This window comes from Eptatretus burgeri, chromosome 3 (genome assembly GCF_056783735.1).
Source record: "Eptatretus burgeri isolate ZD-2024b chromosome 3, Ebu_testis_v1, whole genome shotgun sequence".
Lineage (NCBI taxonomy): Eukaryota > Metazoa > Chordata > Myxini > Myxiniformes > Myxinidae > Eptatretus > Eptatretus burgeri.
The window spans coordinates 111,184,176-111,196,721 of NC_140963.1; the positions used below are offsets into that span (position 1 = coordinate 111,184,176).

The 12,546-nt window shown below is 42.6% G+C and overlaps 1 protein-coding gene across 2 annotated transcripts in view; it reads left to right on the forward strand.

The window, feature by feature from the left end:
- Window positions 1-4,412: 4,412 nt before the first annotated feature.
- Window positions 4,413-12,546, forward strand: part of LOC147030727 (uncharacterized) — a 38,621-nt gene continuing 30,487 nt past the window's right edge. The window contains exon 1 of one of the 2 annotated variants that reach the window (XM_085875041.1): window positions 4,413-4,604. The gene's annotated coding sequence lies outside the window, so the exon portion shown is untranslated. The remainder of the gene's footprint in view (window positions 4,605-12,546) is intronic. The other variant, XM_085875042.1, reaches the window with a different exon arrangement.

Consider the following 12,546-nt stretch of genomic DNA (forward strand, 5'->3'; position numbering starts at 1 on the left):
TTCTTTTTGTCTTTAATCAGACAATTTCGCTCAATTGATATCAATGATTGTATTTGCATGGGGTGGGTAATTTTAATTGCACCGTTGAACCTGTTTTAGACAGAAATACAGCAGAACCTCACCCCAAATTCTATGCTGATTTGTCTCTTTTTTTTCGGCAATAGGTTTGTTAGATGCATGGAGGCGATGTCACCCCAACGAATCTCAATATACGTTGGGACGTTGGGCTAACGGGAGAGCATCCTTTGCGAGACTTGACCGGTGGGACATAAACTCGCATTTCAAGAATGCTGTTTTCTCTCCAGTTTACTTTCCATCCTTATTTTCCGATCATCATTTCGTGACCATGGGCCACTTTTTCCCTCAACCCTCACATAAAAGTACGTACTAGAAATTCAACACCAATCTTCTTGAAGATACTTCATTTGGAAAAGGCTTCTATACCTTTTGGGGTATCCAACACTCAAAAAAGCCTCTTTTTCTTCATTAGAGTTATGGTGGGACAACAAAAAAGCACAGATTAGAGTGTTTTGTCAGCATCTTGTTTCAAATGTTACCAATGTTAATAATACAACAATGGCTCTGTTAGAAGCTGATATCCTACAGTTAGAGAGTGAAGTGGCCAGATATGGAAACAGGAGAGACCAAAGGGTATTCGTTGAAAAGACGATCCAATTGAGAGAACTGACGCAAGAGAAAGCAGCAGGGATGTTAATCAGATTAAGGATAAACATCAAGGTTTTAGATACTCCCAGCAAATCCTTTTCCCAAATGGATTTTGTCACCAAATCACAAATGACCGTTTTTTCTCTGCTCGACTCAAGAGGAAACATGGTTGTTAACTCCAGTGATGCACGGTTGTGGATTCGAGATTATTTTTTAAAAATGTATGCAAAACATCCTGTTTGTGAGCAAACTATGGGACTTTTAACTTCTCACTTTCCTTCCATCACGGAGCCCCAGCACCTGAGCTTGGACTCACCAATCACATTGTCTGAGCTAATGCAGGACCTTGCTGGATTGAACTCGGGGAACGCGCCTTGAATTGACGGCTTACCGCCAGAATTTTTCTTGGCTTTTGGGACCTTTTGGGCCCTGAGTTATTGAATGTCCTGGAATCATCTTTGGGAAATGGAGAACTGCCTTGAAGTTTTAGAAGAGCAGTGGTGTCTCTTCAACCAAAGACTGGAGACTTACGGCAGATGAAGAACTGGTGACCGGTTTCAGTATTTTGTACGTACTACAAAATATTGTCAAAAGTGTTGGCCAGTCGGTTGACGATGGTAATTGTTGATCTAGTCCATTCTGATGAGAACTACTGTATCCCGAACAGATCAATGAAGATAATATTTTTTTGATCAGAGATTTTCTGGAGTGTGATTCCATGGAAAAAGAATTTTGGATAATATTTCTTGACTGAGAAAAGGCATTTGATAGTGTTGATCATGTGTTTTTTGCATCATGTGTTGAAAGCATGTTGTCTTGGTTCCAATTTTCGGGCCTATGTATCCTTCCTGCACAGCAACATATTTACTATTTTAAAAATTATTAATTTACTTATCTCTCCTTCACAAGTGCAGAGAGGGGTGAGGCAAGGGTGCCCTGTTTCTGGATTATTATTCTCCTTGGTTCGAGAACCACTTCTAATTCTATTCAGGAAAAATCTTTCAGGAATAACTGCATCCAGAGGGATTCCTTCAATAGTTGTATCACCATATGCAGATGATGTCACTGTGGTCATAAAGAATGACAATGATATCTCTGCATTTGTTGAGTGTTTAAATCTCTTTTGCTTGGCATCTTTGTTGAACTGTAACTGGAACAAGAGTAAAGCCTTCTGGGTTCCCAGTCTTAAAAACACTCCGCTGGGGACACGGTTAGTACCACCGGTGCATTTTCCTTCAAAGTTAAAATGGGTGGAAGCGGGAGTTAAATATCTCGGCGTGTTCCAGGGATGCCCACTCTGTCCTTCAAAATTGGGATGGGATGGTTGATCATGTTAAAAACAGATTAGGACTATGGAAGAGAGCCCTTCCCCACCTTTCCCACAGAGCTTGGGTTCTAGTTGTAAATAATTTGGTTGCCTCATCTTTACCTTCGCATTCTGCGAAAGGTTATGTTTTGGTCGGCGTGTATTTATTTATTTATTTGTAATCTTGTGATTCGTATAACTCAAAAAGTATAAACCCGAATTGCATGAAATTTGGTGGGATGATTGGGTATTAGCCAGGAAGCATTCGATTAGATTTTGTGATCGTTCGGGTCAAAGGTCAAGGTCACGAAAAGGTCAAAATCGTCTTTTTATGATAACACGGTCAATTTTTATTCAATTTGCATGCAACTAACGCCAAAATGTTCAGAATTCAACGCCTCATCTTGTGATATGCAATATGACACAATGACGCCCATACTCTTGTTACCGGTTCGGGCTCATAGGTCAGGGGGGTCACGACCTTGAAAAATATGCGGTTTTTGTCATAACGCGGTCAATTCTTGTCCGCTTTACATGAACCCAGCACCAAAATGTTCAGAATTTAATGCCCAATCTTGTGACACAATGACGTCATAACACATGTCACCGGTTGGGGTAAAATGTCGGGGGGGGGGGTGTCACGCCCTTGAAAAATATGCGGTTTTCGGAATAACTCAGTCAATTGTTATTCGATTTGCATGAAACCAGCATCAAACGAGATTACCTTCTCTTGTTGAAACATTCACCGAGCTTGCGAGTGAAGACTCGCCAAAACGACGTGAGTTGATTGTTGTTGAGTCCGTAGCCCCCGAAAGTCAGGGGGGGGTCATGACATTATAGATGTGTGGTTTGTGTCATAAGACCATTCATATGAAACCAGTTCCCCACACTCATACCAAGAACAAAAAAAGTAGTGGCGGCGAAGGTATGCGCTCTATGAGTGCCCGTTCTCGTTGTGGCATAAGTTTATCTGCCTCCAACCACCGGAAGTGCTACTGAAGGCTGTTCAAAGGCTACTGGTTGTTTTTTTCTGGAGTGGGTTTCACTGGTTACAGCCAATTCTTATATGCCATCCTTTGGCTGAAAGTGGCCAAGGACTTGTCGACACAAAAAGCCGTATCATGGCTTTTCAGCTGTGCTCCACTCAGATGTTGATGCAGGATGAACAGCTGCCTCGCCGCTTTCTGGGCCGTCACAATTTGCAGCAAGCAAGTGGGCTCGGTTACAGCCTTGAACTCTTCATGATCAAACTCCAGCATGTCGATATATCACATCTTTCAGCATTTTATCAGAGTCTTTTGAATGATTGGCAGAGCCTTTCGGTTAGTCGCCAGCAAGAAACTTATGCTACATACATGTTTGTGGAAGAACCACTATTTTACAACCCATTGTTTCCTGCAATTCTGAGAAGCCGTGAACTTTATCAACACTTTATCAGCAGGCAAAATCAAAATACGACACCTCCGCCACGATTCTGGGTTGGGGTGGAAAACAGTTCCGGAGATAGCAGATATGACAATAATACGGTCAATTAGGAGGATGGGCAAAATCCTCAGAGACATTGTGAAAAAAAAAGTTCTCAACTCGAACTAAAATGGTCTTAAGAAAAGTTTTTGACAACAAATGACTCCGGGTTTCTTGGGTTAATTGTACAACCGAGTCACAGAGATTCAGCCCCCATTCGCTGAGGAAAAATATTTTTCATAAATATACAGAAAGGAGCAATATAGACTGTCTAGTCAAGTCTACTCGAGGACTCTCCATTGAATGGAGTGCCCAGGTGGGAAAGACTAATGCCGGGAGTACTCCCATCTGAGCCTATATGGAACTCATTCTATAGGAAGCTGGTTGATAAAAAGGACTGGAGACTTACAGTGGCGACTCACACATTGGGTTATTCCTTCGAATAAGTTAAGTAATTTTTCTCCCATATCTGGGTGCTGCCCTTTCTGTATTTGTACAGAGGATTTGTTCCATGCATATGTTGACTGTTCAAGGCTTGCGCCATTATTTCAATTGCTGAACCACATGGCAAAAAATTTGCAAATTTGCAAAGATTGGGAATCTTCTCACGAAGATTGTTTATTTTCGGGTGGAAAGAACAAGTAAACTCTTTATTTTTTTCTTAGTCGCCACAGCAAAAATGGCGATTTATTTATCGAGGAAGGAGAAAATGAAAGGAAAGCCGATTGTGATGTGCAATGTTTTGGTTTTTTTTCAATGTCTTCATAACAGCAAAACTGAAACGTGAATTTTGTTTTTCTAAAAGTGAAAAGAGTGTTGATGACTTGAAGAAGTCTTGGTTTCATGAGGGGATTTGCAAAGTTCATGAAAACAATTTATTGATATCCCAGTCAGTGAAGCGACACGTTGTATTTGCGAGTTGACAATATTTTCATACATGTACCATCGCCTATTAAATCAGGTATCATCATCATTTTCCCATTTTTCGTGTGCATCAGCACCAAGTACAATCATGACAACCTAATGTTCAAAGTTTGTCTTTACAAATTGACAGAAGACAACACCATGAGAATGGATCCTGATTCCAAGGCAAGGCTTTTTGAGGAGGCCAAATTAAAAGACCCCTGCAAGATGAAGTTGGGTTCACCAAGGAGAAGCCTTCATGAAGGTAAGCCGTTAATTATCTTGAAAAGGGTTCATGAAATTTACCAAAATACCCAGTTTTCAATCATGTGCTCCCTCAGAGTTCCCTCAGGACGCATGTAAAGTTTTGAGCCGCTCAGTTTATGGTTTTGGAGTTCTGGAGGAGACACACATACACTTATTATTCTTCATGTTAATGACTTTCAAAAGTCATCTGACATCGAGTCATTTATATTATTCACTGACAATTCAAATATTTTCTGATCACAGCAAGACCCCCACTTCCTTCTTTATACAGCAAATGGTGAGTTAAAGCTTGTTCATGATTGGATACGGGCAGATAATGTTCTTTTAATAGAGATACAGTTAACTACATGCTGGTGAGCAATTCAATTCCTGAGCTTCCTGGACATATAAGTATTGGTTTTATACATCAAGACAGGGTTGACCCGACTCAATTTCTTGGCTTGTTCATTGATCCTAATTTTTCAACAAAAGGATATTCCGACGATCGACACAAGTTTCTCTCAACAAATGTTTGTGTTCCATACAAGTTGAAGGGTTTTTCTTAGTACATGTGGTCCCTGTCATATTCTACCCTTATGTTATCTTATTTAAACTGTGGAATTTTATCTTGGGGGGGTCAATGTATCAAATACCCACAGGGAGAGAATTTTATTGATTCAAAACTGAGCACTCAGAATTGTTACTAACACTGGTTTTCACTCTCATACTGATGTGTTATTTCTCAGAAATAAGGTTTTGAAAGTTGATGATTTTTTTTTCTATTTAAATTTCGGTAATCTTATGTTTCAATTGAATACTGATATGTTACCTCGTGCTATGGAATCGTTATTAACCAGGAACTACCAAATTCACTCTTATCCAACAAGTCAGAGTAATCACCGTCATTTACCTTTCACCACAACTGTTTTCTCACAAAAATCTCTTGTGTTCACAAAACCCAAATTCTGCAATGAACGACTTGGATGCAAGTCATAAACGAGTTCCTCGCATTGGCATCTTGAAAAGCGAATTGTAATATCATCTCTTTGCTCCATACAGACCGTTTAATCGTGTTCATGAATAATTCTACTGATGACACTTGCTACTTGGTTATTGCTGCTGATGCTCTTTGAAAATGCGTTTCTTTGCATCCATTGGAATGTAATACTTTGGCCTCTTTCACGATTACTTCGGCTCTATTTTCGAGATATTGTTCGGGACGTCGCTTCTGGATAACTCCAAGAGAGTGACATATTCCGAGAAACCACAAACGTCGACTGCAACCCTCAACTCGGGCCGGATCCTCACACCCAAAGTGGGTTTACCGTACCAGTGAATCAAACGTGGCAGATTGGGAATCGTGCCTGCGACAATGCGGTCGTTAGTATGGATGCGTGAACCAATGCTGCATGCTGCCGTACGTGGGCTCCCATTACCATTGGGAACTCAGACCAATGTTGCCCACTGGGAATGCTATTCGGACCAACGCAATGCAGGATAAATCAGGACACATTCAACACTTCAATAATTTATTCCACAGCAAGCAAGGAAATGTAAAGAGCAGAAAATGACGGGGGGGGGAATGATTGAAGGAATGCAGAGGACAAATGCAAAGGAGAGCAAATATTAGGGGGGATTGTTACCTCAGAAAATGGTGAGGGAAATCAAACATGACATGAAAAGAGGTTGAACATGTATAAAACACATGTAAAGCACATTATACACACATACATTTTTCCCTTACCCTCTACCGATCATACCCGACCCCGGAGCACTTGTACACAATGACTTAACACAGAACTACAATACTGGTTCAAGGAGGAAGACACAGAGAGATTGGGTTGAGGGGGAAAGAGAAAGTTGGGGTTGGAAAAAAAAAGTTTGAGGGACTTTGTCGAGCCTTCACTCCCACTGAGATCACTCCTTTTGGAGCTATCTTGCCCAAACTCGCACCTCATATCTACCCTTGCAACTGAGCCCCATTGGTCTGCGGTCCCGAGTCGGAACCTGTCCGGCCAGTGTGATGTTCTGCGGCCTCAGGACAGCGCGTTCCATGTAAATATTGGCAGGCTCTGATGTTTGGAAGGCAGTGCTGGAAAATATGGCACTGGGGCGATATGAGTAAAACTATGTGGAAATGAAGACGTGACATGGGAGAGAAACTGGTATGAGGTTTGAAAATCTGCTCTGGTGGAACAAAACGAAAAGTGGAAAATATCTCTGGGAACAGGCTCTCAAAACTCTGATCTGTCTCGGGCATTTTTGGTCATTCCATTGTGACTGAGGATTTGGGCTTAAGGAGAATCTCAGAGAAGTTCGTGCCAAAGCTGCTTAAGATCGAGCTGCTAACGATCGATTGAACACACCTCTTATATACTTGCATAATATATATATATATATATATATATATATATATATATATATATATATATATATATATATATATATATATATATATATATATATATATATATATATATATATATATATATGTGGCGAGCCGTCGAGAAGAAAAGGCTCGCCCAGTCGCCGAGAAAGAGGAGAAAAGGAGGAAGCCTCGTCTTGCCTGCTGGCATCTCGTCTGGTCCGTTCCCGTGCTGGCTGGCATCCGTGGCGTCGTTCCTGGTCCCTGGTTCTTGGTGCTGCGTTGTTGGTGGCGGGTTCGAGTCCCACCACCGGACAAGCTCGACCAGACCGCGCGAGGCGGACAGGTGCAAGAATAGGCTCCTGCCCTCAGCTCGCCTTCAATCTCGAGCCGAAGGGCTGAAAATAGACCATCGAGTGTGTGAATGTACAGTACAGGAAAATAGTACAGGAAATCAATAGAGGAAAATAGACCATCCATTTCTTTTTGTGTGTGTGTGTGTGTGTGTGTGTGTGTGTGTGTGTGTGTGTGTGTGTGTGTGTGTGTGTGTGTGTGTGTGTGTGTGTGTGTGTGTGTGTGTGTGTGTGTGTGTGTGTCCGTGGGCCCCGTCTTTAAGTAGGATTGATTTTGTGTTTTTCATTGTACATTGTTTGCATTGCTTTTATTCGGACAACTCTGCTCTTTGTGTGCTTCCCTCCCCGATTATTGTTTATAAATAAACCCCCATGTTAAATGTTCCAGTTCGTTGTTTGTGTTTTCTTTCATTAGCCTAGCATGGTGCATATTGAGAAATAGTAAGACCGTTGGTGCCATAAGTTGTCATTGGGACCGGCGCGGCTATGGTAACTCCGCTCGGTTACGCCAGATCCGAGTCGGTACCTGCGACTCGGTTCGGCCATAGTCGGCCGAGGGTGTGATTTCCCCGGTAATTTGACGACGTGGGTACTTAGGTATATTGAAATTTGGCTATTGACCCTACCAAATTTGGCTGTAAGAGAATTGGCGGTCAGGGTCCTTTAAGTGGCCCGTCAACTCTGGAGTTATCCGGGATGACGACCTTTTAATTCCGGGTGTTCGGTGGGAGACGGCTCTACTGCTCCACCCAGTGGTCTTGTATCGCCACCGAACCCCGGCCCACAACAGTTCGGCCTGTATGACACTCGCAGTGCCATGGCCGATGATCTGAGCCTCCGCCATTGCCAACTCAATCTGTCTAGCCATGGTTATAGCTTTCTGTAAAGCCGCTGTCACACCTTGACGATTTAGCCAGCGTATGCTGATTTATGAAAAATTTGTCTAAAACGCTGGCACACGTCGAATACGTTCTGGGTACGTTTTGTATATGTTAAGAGCACGCTGAAAAACAGCCATACGTCGTAGTACGCTGGCTTTAAACGCTGTGCTTTTGGGTTGTCCTCAAATTTTTGCATGCTTGAAATTTTACGAGGTATGCCGGCGTACGACTCACACGTTCAGCTACGCTGGCCATAAGTTGAAGGCACGTTATGCGGTCGTTGACACACGTTACTTGTAAGTTACTCATAAGTCGAAACACGTCGAGGTAATGTTTAGAGTACCCGAAACTTATTTCTAACCTATGAGTAACGTTTTGTAAGCACGCTACACAAACGTTGTTCACACTTCGCAACACGTTACTTGAAAGTTCCTCAGACAACGAAACACGTCAAAGTAATGTTTACGGTACCCGTGACTTATTTATAACCTCTGAGTAACGTGCTTGGGAATTATTTGTAAAGCATGTCCTATGCACAAATAAGTATGTCGACGTATTTGACGTCTCTAGGACGACCACAGAACTTACTGAACGCGTTTCTAACTTACAGAAACCGTATAATGGCGTATTGGCAGCGATTAGGGGAATTGGTATATAAAAAGGGGCTTCGCAGGAGGAACCCATCTTTTTTTTAAGACTTCATGGTGAGTACATGTCCATGTCGTTCCGAGAGATGGAGGATACAGCAAGGCTGAGGCGACAATACCTACCTGTCCTCCAACATCAACATGACCTCATCGAGTTGACACTGCACCAGTTGCGTGCCAATAGAGCCGTGAGAAGAAGACGTGAACGAAGGAGAAGGAACTGGGTCAGACCATGGATTGGGAGGCGACGCCATTACGGCATATATGACCAGCTCATGGTGGAACTCCGAACGAGGACCATGCATCCTTCACCAACCAACTTCCTGCGAATTCCCCCAGCGATGTTCGACGAGCTGCTAGCCAGAGTGGGTCCAAGGATAACCAAGCAGTACACCTTCTACAGGGATCCGCTTGAGCCTGGCATGAGGCTGGCACTGAGCCTGCTGTTGTTGGTGCCATGACTGCAGTGCTGTGGAAGCGATTTAACTCGTTCAATGGAAACTATTTCAATTGCAGAGCACCAGAGTCCAAAACAATAGGCGAGTGACAGGCATTTATTAAGAGTGAAGTTGCAGCCAATGAAGAGAAAACCTCACGTAATCGTCGATGATACGCTGCCACGCTATGCATACGTTAGACTATCGTTGGGCATAAGTTGTGGACGCCTAAAACACGCTAATCAATCGTTGGTGTAACTTATCTATAAGTTATTGAAGCATTCTGTGTTAATTACGAGTACATAATGCATTTGTCCAAGTCGTTTTGAATACTTGAAAAACTGAAACAAAAAAATTAGCCGAAAAGAACATCGAACAATGGTGCAAAGTAGTCTCCTATTCGTGGACGTAACGAGGATCCATCATCACCCACACCCTCCCCATCATGCTCACCTACGACTACTGACATGGACCTACTACTACGACCAATACTACTACTACTACAACTACTACTGACACGCTCACCTAATACTACTACGACAGATACTACTGACATTGACATCTACTCAACATGGAGTCTGGAACACTGACGGGTTCGTCTTGTGAAGCCCATTTGGAGATACCAATTCCCCTAAACGCTGCCACATCGCCATTATACGGTAGATGTAAGTTAGAAACACGTTCAATAAGTTCTGTGGTCGTCCGGAAGACGTCAATCAAATTCGTCTACATACGACAACGTGCGTTTGAGATGCGTTACACATAGGTTCAAAGCACGTTACTCATAGGTCAAAAATTAAGTTTCGGGTATGCTAAACATTACCTCGACGTGTTTCGACTTATGAGTAACTTACAAGTAACATGTGTCCGATGTGTGTCAACGATCGCGGAGCGTGCCGAGAACTTATGCCAGCGTATGCGGAACTTGTGAGCCATACGTCGAGTACGTCGTAAAATTTTCAGCATGCTTGAAATTTCACGACGTACTAGACGTACCACGGAATATGACAGCGTACTTCATTGTTTTTCAGTGTGCTTCTAACGAATACACAACTTACCCATACCGTATTTGACGTGTGCCAGCGTTTTAGACACATTTTTTATAGGTTGGCATACGCTGGCTAAATCGACATACATTGACACTTCCAATTTTCAGGCGGTTATGATTTAAATCGGCGTGCGGCAGCTTTTCACAGAGAATGCCACGAGTTCGTCGGTGATACATGCAGCGCGCTATGCCTAAGTTAAACTATCGTTGGGCATAGGTTGTGAACGCCGACAACAGGCTAAGCATTCGTTGGAACAAGTGATCTATAAGACAACGAAACGTTCTGTGCCCGTTACTAATATGTTATGCATACGACCAAAACTTTTTAAAAAATCTCAAAACTTCAGCGTACGCCAACGTTTTACATTCATTTTTATACGTTACCATTGCTGGTTAAAACATCATGGTGTGACAGCACCTTAACGTCAGTTCCATTTCGAGCAGTAAACTTTCTCAAACTGGTTGCGGATGTTACAGCTTTGAGAGTATTTCAGTCAGTTCCAGTCAGTCAGTCGGCGCCAGTGAGTTGGTGACAGCCTCAGCGCTTTCCTGCTTCTCACAGTGCCTCAGCACTTCACAGTGCCTCACAGCTCCGAATAGCTGTCTGCTGGTTGTGGCTCCAGGTGGCTCCTAGCGCTGGGACCGTCAGTGCTGGTTCTGCTCGAGAGCTGCTCTTGGCGTACCTGATTCTTGGGGATGATGTCGATTGGCGTTCAAGCCTGTTTGCTAGTGGGTGCACGGCAAGGCTGAGAGCTGGCAACAGCTAAGGCACGCTCACACATTTCAGGCCATTTTATTTGACGTATGACGACTTCTCTTTGGTGAGCGAGACGGAATTTCTCTTCCCCCCTGAATGTTCTGCTGGGTAACCTTGTATCGTGTTTAATTGTTAAGGCATAGTGATTTTATAAGCATCTGCTCTTTGTCGATTTTTTTTGTTCTCTCAGTGCCTGATTAATTATTTATTTGCTTACGATTATTTTGATTGATTTTTATTTATTTTTCCTCATTAATAAATTGCTTTGTTGACGTTCTAACCTGTCCGTGCTTGTCCTTTCCTTCCATTGATCCAGGATTGTCCAAACCTAGATAGACTGGGAGGTAATCACCACACAAATTGACCTGTAAGAGTCGGTACGCACCGGCGGTTGAACGCTCGGCGGTCATAATTAAGATCTAATCAAGATAAGATTGGTGCTTTGCCGAGGGTGCGCTCCCTGTTCAGGGAACCACGTGACATTGAGTGAAACGGCAAAATGAGACGGTGGACACTGGAACTCGTGGTTCACTGATTGGCATTCGTGGTTCGAAAACAACCCACCGTACCACAAAATTAATCGTGAGCGCTGGCCCCAAGTCCGGCTCTTCCGTGGACAAACGAGTATTAAACCTGCTCAAAACACACTTGGTACCTGTGGCCGTAACTATATATATATATATATATATATATATATATATATATATATATATATATATATATATATATATATATATATACATATACATATACATATATACATATATATATATATCTATACATATATATATATATATATACATATATATATCTATACATATAAGAGCCTGGTGTTGGCGCAGTGGTAAGGGCAGCGGCTTGGGATCCAAGAGGTCCTGAGTTCAAGCCCCGTTGGGCCACTGAATTAATACACCAGGGGGTTGACTCAGCCTGTCATCCTTCCGAGGTCGGTGAAATGAGTACCAGTATACTGGGCCGGTGTATACCCCGGTTAAAATAGGTGTACCTTATCCCTGTGTCGTAAGAGGCGACCAGGGTTGCGTCAGGAAGGGCATCCGGCGTAAAAACATGTGCCAAATCACTATGCAGATCATACGGATGATCCGCTGTGGCGACCCCTAACGGGAGCAGCCGAAAGAAGAAGAAGAAGATATATATATACATATATATATATATACATATATATATATATATATAAATATATATATACATATATATACATACATATACATATATACATATATACATATATATACATACATATACATATATACATATATACATATATATACACATATACATATATATATACACAAATATACCGGGCGTAGTGGCGTGCGCCTGTTATCCGGCAACTCAGAGGCTTGGGTTGGAGGATTGCTTGAGGACAGGAGCTCTGCGCTGGGCCACGCAATGAGGGTGTAGGGCAGCCCGGAATCATGGCAAAACCCAATCTTTATCCCTGTGTCGTAA